Source organism: Plectropomus leopardus, chromosome 6 (genome assembly GCF_026936395.1).
Source record: "Plectropomus leopardus strain MGB_pleo_1.0 chromosome 6, ASM2693639v1, whole genome shotgun sequence".
Lineage (NCBI taxonomy): Eukaryota > Metazoa > Chordata > Actinopteri > Perciformes > Serranidae > Plectropomus > Plectropomus leopardus.
This window is the reverse complement of record NC_142181.1, coordinates 21175147-21187444: the sequence shown is the minus strand read 5'-3', so window position 1 is coordinate 21187444 and position 12298 is coordinate 21175147. Positions and strand designations below refer to the sequence as shown.

The 12298-nt window shown below is 38.0% G+C and overlaps 1 protein-coding gene across 1 annotated transcript in view; it reads left to right on the top strand.

Annotated features, from left to right (window-relative positions):
• Positions 1-5730: 5730 nt before the first annotated feature.
• The window catches only part of fosb (FosB proto-oncogene, AP-1 transcription factor subunit), a 28291-nt gene continuing 21723 nt past the window's right edge, over positions 5731-12298 (top strand). Inside the window, exon 1 of the mRNA XM_088078968.1 lies at positions 5731-5845. The gene's annotated coding sequence lies outside the window, so the exon portion shown is untranslated. The remainder of the gene's footprint in view (positions 5846-12298) is intronic.

Below are 12298 nucleotides of genomic sequence, written 5' to 3'. Positions count from 1 at the left end.
TAGAGTTTAAAAGTGTCCTTACTGCTCTTGTCTTTAACAAGAATATTGTTTCAAAGCCTTAATATAGTCTACATTATTACCAGTTTCATCAAAGTAATAATCATTTCAAGATGCTCTGTTTAAATTCAGACATGATGAAAAGAAAATTTTTATCTAAAGATTAAACATGAATGAATAGGCACACATAAGTGTAATTACACAACTGAGAAAATCCATGCACACATGAGCATACTTTGGGTAATCTCTGCACACACACACACACACACACACACACACACACACACACACACACACACACACACACACACACACACATACAGAGTCAGAGTGAGCACTGCCTGCCCCACTGAGGGTGTGAGGTTTATGTCTCAGCAGCGCTACACGCACCATCTCTATTCTTATCGCTCTGACGCCACATACAGCGTCAACACACAATCGCCCCCTCCTCCACTACGTTCCCTCACTCCCTCCATCCATTCCTCACTCTTTCTCCCCCACCTGTTCTCTCTAGTAACTGTCTGAGTCTACCAATCTGCATCCTCCTCCTCCCTGTTACACACTCACAGGTGCTGACATGAAACACACACACACACACACACACACACACACACACACACATACATCAGTGACAAAATGTCATTTCTACACATGCTGCTATTAATAGCAGCTTTACTCACACACCACTTCCTGTTCATTGTTAGGTGAGTACAAACAGGTTGTCCTCGGCAACCGTCCGTCTACATTGTGATGGAGAGAGAAAGAGGACGTGCAAGACAAGAGGGACCCACAGATTCATCTCAGTGTCTGGCCTCTCCCGCAATTCTACCTGCTTTGTTATTGTATTTTTTCGTTTCTAAACATGCGCTTCCTTCTGTTTTTTTGTCAGCTCTGCAGGAGGTCAGCCAGTGTGACAGCTTCAGCCTCAACAAGGCTTTAATACCACATCGGCCTCACATCGAAGAGACATAAAATTACCTCAGAAAGACACAAAAGTACCTCAAGGGGACACAACGCAATTACAAAGAGACACAAAAAGAATAAAAAACAAAAAATTACTAAAATAACCTCAATGAGACTTAAAGTGACCTTAAAGACACATGAAATGACCTCAAAGAGACACAAAATGACCTTAAAGAGACTCAAAAATGTCTTCAGAGACACAAAATGACCTCAAAGAGAAACAAAAATGTCTTCAAAGAGACACAAAATGACCTCAAAGAGACACAAAATATCCTCAAAGAGACACAAAATGACCTCAGAGACACAAAACACAAAAAATATGTAAAAGATGTATAAAATTGCTTCAAAGAGGCACAAAACAACCAAAAAAGACACATAATAACCTCAAAGAAACAAAAATGATTTCAAAGAGAAACATAACAACTAGAAAGACACTAAATGACTTCAAAAGAGACACAAAATTGTCTTAAAGACACATGAAATTACCTCAAAAAGACACAAAATGACTAACAAGAGACATAAAACCGACCAGAAAGGTGTAGCTTATAATGACGACAAGGAGACAAAAAGCCACCACTGCAGTCTTTCAATGGAAAAGATACACTTCATCCTAAATTAAAGGTGTAGGAACTTTTTATGCACTATATTGAATATTTTTAGTGAATAATGTGCTTGCCTCGGCAGATTAGCAGGGGATGGATGGTGGAAGTTAGTGAGAACCTTGAATGTGTAATAAGTATAATTGAATAATTAATAATAAGTATTATAATATAACTGAATGTGTTTTATGATAATGTGTTATGTAACTTGTAGGTGCTGATCTCTAGACAATTTTTTGTAAAAGGGGTGATGGAGAGGACTACATATGCAGCAGGGGGACACCAGAACCCTGCAGCCGCAGCTGAGCCAGTCAAGGTGAGAGCACCTGAACTGTTTAGAGGCCGATGAGCCTCAGGTGTGTCAGCTCCATTGTGTGATCACTCCAGTGCACATGCTTCCCTGGTGAGCCAAACAAACTCTTTGTGTTTAAAACAGGATTGTTTTATTGATAAGGGAATGTAGTAATGAAAAGCACCATGGAGAATTTTATTGAAGTATTGAATTTGTTTGATTTTAGTCAGAAAATGATTGAAATACAAAATATGGGTCTGCCAAAAACCTGTTTTTCAGTAAAGGGTCATAGCAGTAGCAGCAGTTGGTCTTTAACATTAAGCTGTGTTAGCAAGAAAATGTGCTAGTTGCTGTTTACTTTTCATTGTGCATTTAACATTGTTATACTGTGTTTTAGTGGACTGAACATAGCGATCTATAGTTCATCTTTTTTTGGTGCTGCAGGTGAAGTTGGCCTCTAGTCACTGGAGAGGCGTGGAAGTTTACATGGATGTTTAACAGGTATATATATATATATATATATTACCATGTTTACCATATTAATTTAGTGTGTAGGAATGCTAGTATTCAGCACTAAAACATACAGTTGAGGATGATGGGAAACTTATTACATATGCAGGTATTTTTTCATACGCCAAAGCACTGAAAGCATTTTGACCTGATGATGGTGCTACATTTAAAAAAAAATCAGAGAATTGCTGAATTATTACAGTTCATTCTGAGGAGGACATGAATGTGGTAGTGAATTTCACAACCAATTAAAATTGTGTTGATATTTATCACTAAAAAACATGTCAGCCTTATGGTGTTGCTAGAGGAGAAGTCAGAAGAGTGTCTCCATCGGTCCTCCTGGGACTATGAATGTTTGGTAAAAATGTTCATGGCACTATAACCAATAGTTGTTGAAACTACACTCTGCACTAAACTGACAGTGCAGAGTTGTCATCCTGAGTACCGCTCTGCTACATGACTAAGAAAAAATCCATAAATGCCTAACCTAAACCCTAACAAAGTTTTTAATATGAGCCTTGAATTAAAAGATATAAGGATTACCAAAATGTTTGTTATCTCATTCAAAACTCTTATTTACTGAATTTCCCAGCAGATACTAGATAAATAATTGCAGAAAGAGCAAACAAAATATACACATTCGTGTATAAATACAGTGTCTATAAAAGGGGTGTCAAACTCAAATACACAGTGGGCAAAATTTAAAAACTGGGACAAAGTCGCAGGCCAGACGTTTCTTATTTTTTTCTAAATAAATAAAATAAAATAAAATTTTTAAAAAAATGCATGCTCCTCTATCTGTTTTCACAGGTCAACAACAAAACAACCAAAAAGGAAAATATAATTTTCTTCAATGGAATTCTAACCAGATCTGTCCTTAATATTATATGAACAGATACTCTGCCTCCCACCTGTCTAGAAAGCTCCTGTTTTCAAAGTCCACTTATCATTGAGTTTGACATCTCTGCCTTATAATATGAAAAGTGCCTCTGAAGTTTTTTTTATGATTTATTGTTTAACAACATTGAATGTAAGAGAACTTAATGTGATTTTAATGTATTTATTTATCAACAAAAAAGCACGTTAATGCCAAATTGAAAACAAATCTCTCCGAAATGAATTAAATTAAGTACAAATACAATAATCAAGTATTCACCTCCACCAGGGCACACCTGAGTCATCCCTGCTGCAGATAGGTGGTTTTAGAAGTCCTATAATTAATCAAAGAAAATCTCCTCTGTGTGTTTACAGAGTGTTCCAGGAATTAGCCCTAAAGCCTGGAGATAACATTGCATTTTAGCAATCTCAGTCCCCTTGTTTCAAGGTCAATGGGTTTTTGGTTAGAGGCCCAAAATAAGGTCTGTGGTTAAGACATTTTCACATTTTGTTCTACAACATTAAATACGTCAGTAAACATCCCACTCATGAACTCTGAAGTATTTATGCACCTTAAGAAAGGATGTTGCTAATAAGTGAGACTACAAAACATCATCATTTAGTTTTTGGCCTTCTTCTTTGCGTTTAGGCTTCAGAAATCCTTTTAAGTTGTGTTCATTTGTGAAGATTATCTTGCTGAACAAAACATGCAAGGATCATAAACATTTGTTTGCCACAGAGTATATTTTCTGCAGTAATCCAAAATTTCAATGGAAAAAATCCCAAAGGCTTTTTGACAAGGGAACCAGGGCGATGCTAACTTCTGCGTTGGCCTTCAGAAGACCGTCATCCTTGGAGCAATCTGTTTGTCTATGCAATATACATCAAAACAATACAAAACAAAAGAAACAATTAAAACAAATTAGACATACAGAATATGGCGTGACAGTCTGATATATCCAGAAAAGGTCATTTTTGGCATGTATATCCTAAAACTGGCAGATGAACCCATTAGTATAACAGTTTGTTTGTTTGTTTAATAATAAAATGCCCCCCCATCCAGTTAACACTTAAAATCCCTATTTAAACTTTTAGTAAACACTCTGTTTAACACCATAATGTTATGAGCACATGTCAGGACATTTTTAAATGTTTATTGATGTACAGCAACTGTCAAAAATGATTGCTATTATTTGCTCAGGCCAACCCTGAAATCTGATTGGCCACCTCAGGTGCCACCCCTTTATGACTGGCTATTTGCCCAGTCAGTTTGAGCTGTTTGATGAGTGAAATTAATTTTCATTTATAGGTGCAGTTCAGTCTTAAACCTGAGAGGCAGTGATGTGCTATACTTGATATACTTGCTATTGTACTATTTACTTTTGGAGGAACAATTTCTTTAATAAACTATGGAAGCATTTTAAAGTTTTTATTCATGTCACTGATTGGTGGGTCTATTTATATTTTTAAACTAAACTATAAACCGGATGGTAAGACACTGCACTGAAAAACAACACTTAAAACAACAATGTATAAATTTATCATGAATAAAATAAACTTATTGATCTAAATAAATCAGAGAATAAAATAGGATTATTTACCATATAAAATAAAACTTCACAAAACTTCCCTTTCTTTGGATGAAATGTCCACATTTCAAAATTTCATGGAAAATGAATCTCATCTTACGATAATGTCACCCTTACATAAGTCAGTGCTCCACTTAAAAATGTCTGGACACACCACTGATTACAGACGTCAGACTTTTCATACAAATGAACTGTAACACAAAAAACACAACAAACACAAAAAACAGTACTCAGGAACTGAGGAAACAATACCATAAGTGAGAAAATGCCAGAGGCAGGATAAAACCTATAAATAGGAAAAGATTAATAAATTAAGTTAGTAAATAAATAAATAGATAGATTAATAAATAAAATGATAATAGCAACAATTAAAATAAATAAATAGGTGAATAAATAGGTAAGATACGTACACTGTAAAAAAGAGGCAAATGAAAGGACAACAGCGCAAAATCAAATATAAATATGTTAAAAATGATAAAATGATATAGAGTAGTAAAACTATAAAACAGACTAAAATATAACTACATAGTCAATAGATAAAGTTTAATAAAAAACCAAACTAAAAAGGTAGGTCTTGAGTTTACTTTACAAACACAGTTAGAGCTGTGTGTTATCTTTATAGAATAGCATTGTTATTAGAGCTTCTTCAGTGTGTGTTGAAATAAAGTGTTACCTAAAAGCCATTAAGTCTTTCATAAATGTAGGGTGTTTAAGGGGGTATTTCTGAGCAGATGGTCATCATTAATGCTGTATCGACACGCACCAGCAGCTCAGTCCGATCCAAAGACAGAGAAACAGTTTGAGTCTGATCTACTTGGATTTAACTGTAAACTGTGTCCCCTCCCTCACAGACTGAGTGTTTATTTTCCCTTTTCTGTCTCTGTTGATTCTTTTCTCTCGACAGCGGCGGCGCTCATCCTTCCACCTGCTCCTCTCTCCTCCTCTCCTCCCTCCTCCTCTCCCCAGCTGCCCTGTGGGATGTGATGATGCTCTGACAGGCTTGGCGTCTGTTCTTGGAGGTACCGGTATTTTTGTGCCACAGCGGCGGGGGCTGGTACAGGAATAGTGTCGGAGTTGTAGTGTGTAGTGTGGGAGAGGGATCTGGGGAGGGCCGGGATGCTTTGAGAACTGTGAGATTTGAAGCCATTGTATAGACACAGGAGGGAGACTAGGGAGGATTGCGTAAGTTGGCTCCCTGGCTGCAAATTTAGCCCGCGCTCGCTCACGCATAAATTTGATGAGCAGTACTATCTCAGTCGTCAGAGCCCGGGTATTTAAAGTGTGTGTTGGCATGAGACGTGGGGTGTATTTATTGCGTGTGTTTATTTACAAGTCGTGAAGATGGCTGATAATTTGAGATGCAAAGAGCGGCACACAGTACAGCACCTCTCCCCTTTTCACTGCTCCTCATCCTGCTGCTGCTATTTATTCTCTAAATTTGTTGTAGACTGTGGTGACCAGGTGTTACATAGTCTGTGCCACAGAAATATCACAGTGATGTAACAGCTCCCTGAAACTCCTTTTTTACATCTTGTCCAACTTCATGACAGGAATAAACTTGAGGTAATTAGACAGCAGATAACTTTAAGGTTAATATGGCAGTGTATTTCTACAGCAGGAATACTCAGCTTGCTTCAGGGGCACTTACGCAAAATGACAGGGGTCAGTCGCAGCAGCCCCATACATGTTTCTCGGATTTCAGAACTAAGATTTTAGGATGTTTCCAGGATGGAGGTTTCTAAGATTTTAGGACAGTTGTAAGATTTCAGTATATTTTTAGAAAATTCAGGACATTTCTAGTATTTTAAGATGTTAGGATTTTCTGACACTTGGCACCATATTGGGGGCCACACTTGGCCTTCAGGTTTTAAGTTAAATATCACTGTTTAAAGTACGGACATCTCCACCTGTGCCACAGCCTCTTTTGATTTAAAGGGATACTTTGCTGATTTTCAAGCAGCTTTCTTTTCTACTCTGTGAACAAAAGTGAATGCCACAGTCTTTTCTCTCTGTTTTCTCTGGTCATGTAGCACCAATTTAAAAAGTATTTGTGTCTTCCTACTGCATAGACAGCCCACTTTTATGTGAGAACTCCATTAATATGGGTGACATACTTCTTTAAAGAAATGCCACTGAAGTAGGTATGCACCGATTAAACTTTTTCTCTACTGATAATGACACCTCAACACAGGGTCTCTGCAGACACCAGTGCTCCTTTTTAAAAACCTTATTGTGAGGACTTTACAGGAATAATTTTTTACCTGAGATAACATGAGACCCACGATCCAGAAACACTGAATTCTAATATGATATTCTCAAAGAAACTGTATTTAAAGTGGATTGGTCACATCATGTCCAACACCTGATCATCTAGCATCCTGCTAGCCAGTGTAAGCTACAGGTGTTTATCAGGAATGCACAAAACTTGGCTAAATCCTGCACAACGCAATTCAACCAGGTGGCTCATTTTCTATATGCCCATCCAACGGAGCAGGGGACTCTGGCAAGAGTGGGAGAGGAAGCGTTTGCTTTACTGTAAATAAGGACTGGTGCATCTGTGGGAATGTGCGGAGCTCCCAGTCCTGCTGTGGATAACTGTCATAACATTTCACTATGAAGAGGCAACTGCAGTCTGATGCTGCCGAGTTTAGGAATAGCGACACCATGGATCATCTTGTTGAGGTCGGGATGTGTTGACAGTTAAATCATTCCACAACCAGAAAACTTGGATTTCCAGAACCATCCAGAATCATGGACAATTATAAAGCATCAGCCAAAGACGTAAGAAGATGCAAAAAGGACTAAATCACAGTGCACAAGTTAAAGGAGCTGATGGGATCGCATTTTACTGGAATTTTGCCACGTATTATTTCCATGTGACAATGATGATGATGACAACAACAATGATCCTAACAAAATCAGTATCTGCACTCGTGGATGGATTATGAGACAGCGAGCCCCTTGGCACAAATAGGCAAAAGGTCATACCACCTCTCCTACACAGGAGCAAGACAAACAGACTTTGTGGTAGTTATACCTCTTATTTTTGTTATTGTTTTTTTGTCTGCCTAAGCTGGAAACAGCTGCCTGTTTCAGGGTTAGATTTTGCGGCGGTGTGATGCGCTGTCGAGTGGCATCAGATTGAAATATAAGGAGAAGGAGGGGAGATGGATGGGTCCAACAAACCCCGGCCTTTCACCAGGTAGCCAGCTGTTTGCTTCCTCTATAAATGTTGAGCCAAACCAGGATTTTTTATTCTCAACCTAACCACATAAATCCCCATAAAACCATAAATACTAGCTATTTAACCGATGTTGTACGTTTATTTTAAAAAAGACAGTATGCATTTAATGAGCAGAAACAGTACATCTTCCGTGAAAACAGAAGTGATAGATACTAAAGTTGTCATATGTACACAAAAAGCTGACCAAGCTATGGTATGGTGACCAGTCGGGATGTAAATGTTTTGGGTATGCCCATCCAGTAATCCATTTTATCCATACCAATAGAGTATCAGATCAGAGTATCTCTACTATAAACTACTGTATGTAGTTAAGAACACACGGTCTGCAATACCACAATGTTAGCAAAACTCAATAACATTTTAATTAACCATAATTAAACGTAACCCCTGAGACCTGATTGGTTGAAATTACAAACTCCTGCAACCGACCAATGTTGTTATGTTCACATCACTAATAGTTCACAGGAGTAAAAACTGAGTCAGTGGAAATCACCAACTCCACTTGCATGTACTGTAACTCCTGGTTTTGTAATCTACTGGCCTTGAAAATATTTTATTTAGATTGAGAGGATCCAAAGCTAACTTCTGCTCCCACAGCTAAAGCATAATCTCTTTTTCTAGAAGCCTGTAATGTGATGAGATGAGATGGGAGTATTTTAAACTATGAACTGAGCTTGAGTTTTAATTATCTTAATTGTGCTTCTGTACTTCTGTACTCGCCTTCTTTTTGTCTTAGTTCTGCTTGATTTGTCTCTTAAATTGATATTTCTGGGCATGCAGGGTTAAGGATGTCATGTCTTTTAGTCTATTCTTGAACTGTATTGCATTTTTTTCCTCAGCAGCGTGATATCTTTTTGGTCTCTCTGTCAGTCTGCAGAGTTAAGATCACAGCCAGCTCTCTGAGCTGATCTCAGCAGTCACTTTGAAGTCCCACGTAGTAAATGTCTCAGACAGGAATGTTGGTTGACAACTTGTTTTGACAAACCAAAACATTTAAAATACACATTTTTTTGGCAGCAGTAATCATTGAAAAACAATGTAGCGCTTAGATGTGACATGATAAATAAAAAATGTAAACTGACTTGAAGGCACTTCCATTATACAGGTGTGTGTGTACCCGAGAGATCATGTGACATTTAGCTCAGTTAGAAAACCTGCAGCAAAAAAATGTTGTGTATACTATTTAACTGTACAATAGTTATTCTTCCCTATACATCACTAAACAGCATAGAGGGTTATGCAATAAAATGTGTAATTATGAGATAATAACTAAAAACTAATAATACTCTATGTATAATACCATAAGGTAGGGCTGTGTTTTGAATCTGGTGATACTATAAGTATCACCATACAGGGGTTATGATTCAATTTAGTGAGATTTATTCAGGCTGTTCTCATATACTCTCCATACATATACCGACAGAAAGTAATGCACTAGAATAAGAAATTTTTAAGGTACATCATTGCGTTTATTTTCCTAAGCCTAGCCTACATAACTTTGCTTTAAGTGTGTAATGTTAAAGTAAGTACTTATTGTGATGATGCCATTGGTGGAGCATTAATTTGTAAGATATAATACAAACTGTTTAAGAGGATTTATTGATATATTGCAATACTGTAAACAAGGCAATATACTGTGATTTTTTTAAATACCATTTTAAAAGAACTCATATACACCACCATATGCATAAAATCCGCAAAAAATTTACTTTTTTATTGCAATCTGAGCAGTGGGATTAGCATTTGTATTTATCACAGTCCCTGTAACATAACTATATGTTGTTACCTTAGAGAGGAAGAGTCACAGCTGAAGACTGACTACAACTCACACTGCTATTGAGCAAGGTGCCTTGCCATTGTTCCAACGGCCCAAAATTCCCAAGACCCATTAGTCAAAAAATATCCTTGTGGATCACATGCTCATTTCACCATCAGCCTGTTATCTCCAAGACAAACTGCCAAAGCTCCAAAGTTCTGTTTCTTTAAAAAATACCAGACATTTTTTATTCTGAAGTCATGAAACTTTTGCAATGATTTCGGCTTAAAAACCCAAAGCCAAAGGCCACAGTTTGCATTCACATGATCCACCACTAGATGGCATCAGGCAGGAGCACGGCTGCATCTGCATGCTATGCCACTGGAAGGCATCGGTTGAAATGCTGCAGATAAAAATGTGATATAAGGACCACTTATGGGTCCCAATAGAGCAGGCAGGAGAACCCCTGGACGGATCAAACAAACCTCAGACTTTCATGCAGGAGTCCAGTGTTTGCTATCCGTGCCTGAAAATAATGTTTTCTTTATTACACCGAACCATCGCTGCCCTTGTTGTCTAATCCTAACCATCCCTCCCAGCATGTGCTTTTGTTAATGTCCTAGCGTTGGTTGCCATGTGCTTTTTTTGACATCACCATAGCATCATCCCAGAATGTCAATAGCAGACGCAGGATGACTAGGGTGTAATAAGTAGACGATGTGACGACTTGGAATAAGAACATTTTGAAAATACACACTACCTGCAGTTAGAGCCAGTTCCTTACCATTGTTTAAGCCACCATTCCCAGGTGCTTTTTACCAACCCTTCGCAACTTTTGCCAGGACAGTTTAAGCTGCCAAACCCATCCCTGCTTTTCAAGTGAGTTTTGTGCTACCAAACATGAGTGTTTATGGCCAAAACATATCTTTTCCTAACCATAACCAAATGTTTTTTGTTGTTGTTGTTGCTGTTGCCTAAACCTACTTTACCACTTTTGTTAAGAAACGTTAAGTTTCAATGTTTCCACTACAAACTAATGTCCAAACATAACATATCTGTGGTTTGCAGAAAAATAAATTGCCAACAGTTTTTCTGTTGATCGGGTTGAAGTGTGTATTTTCAGAGAAACACAACTTTGGAGCAATGGGCATTTGTTTTGGGAATAACAGGAGAACCTCTCCTTCAAATCTTTGCACGTAAACTATTAATTAAAAATAGATGCAGTGTTTTTGAGAATAGATACAGTACCACAAAACATATCGCAAAACTCAAGTCTGTTGATATTTTTACAGCCCTACTACAAGGAGATAAAAACATGCTGCAAAACAATCCACATATGCTAACCTCAACATCAAACTGCTGCCGTCAGTCACTCATGCATTACACAAATGGCCCATGGCGAGCATGTTTGGAATTCCTCTCATAAGATTTGGTAACACCCTGACATCACTGTGTCACGCGCTCAACGTGTTTGTGAAGTAATTGTACGCAAATGTAGCTTCTAGCAGCACTTGTTTACACAGTTTACAAAAAGAGTGTTGGCCAGTTGACAGATTTGCTGTAACACAGTTCAGCTAGAGAGAGAGAGACAGCAGACTCAGGGAAGAGAGTAAGGATAAGATGAAGAGCACAAGAGTAAAAGGAGCAGGTGAGCAGAGAAGAAGCTTTGTGTGGGCAGAGAAGGCCAGTGAGGTGAGGGGGATGTGGGGGACCCATGCAGGTCTTCCTGACGTGTGCAGTGTACACTGTCCTCTCTTCTCCTCTCATATCTCTCTCACTCTCTCTCTTCACTGGATCTCATCCATTATCAGTCCCTCTTCCTCACCCACTCACTCCCTTATTTCTACCTCTTACTGGTCCCTGAAAAAATAGGGCAGTCCTTATGTAAGGAGGAGAGGTGGGGAGGGGGTGGGGAGAAGGAAAAAAGGTAGACACAAAGCCTTCTGGATAGAAACAAGCATAGAGAGACTGAGTGGGGGGAGTTATGAAATTGGCATCCACGCTTCTCATCCAGGTGGAAGAAGTATTATAAAAAGTCTACTTAAATTATGGCAGCTATCCTGCATTGTGAAAAAAAAGCAAAATAAGAAGGCCATTCTAACAAAAATGTTAAGTTCAAGAAAAGTAGCGATTGTAACATCTCTTCCAGAGTATGAAAATATTAATTTGTGGGGTCTAATTACCAAATTGACTGAGCTGCAAACAGATGACAGCTGACTGACAGCTGACAGAAGCCACAGTGACAGATGTGTCACTAGTCGAATAGTAGGCTTGTTTAATAGTATTATATATTAACTGTCTAAGTGAGCACAATAATCAGAGATGACCAACAAAGAAAAAAAATATTAACAAAACAGTGACAGAAAAATGCATATGTAAGCTAACTTTAATAATATGGGCTAAAATGTTTGAATCCACAATATAAGAAAATTATAACTTAAGGGTTAAAGTCTATACACTGCAAGGTAACAA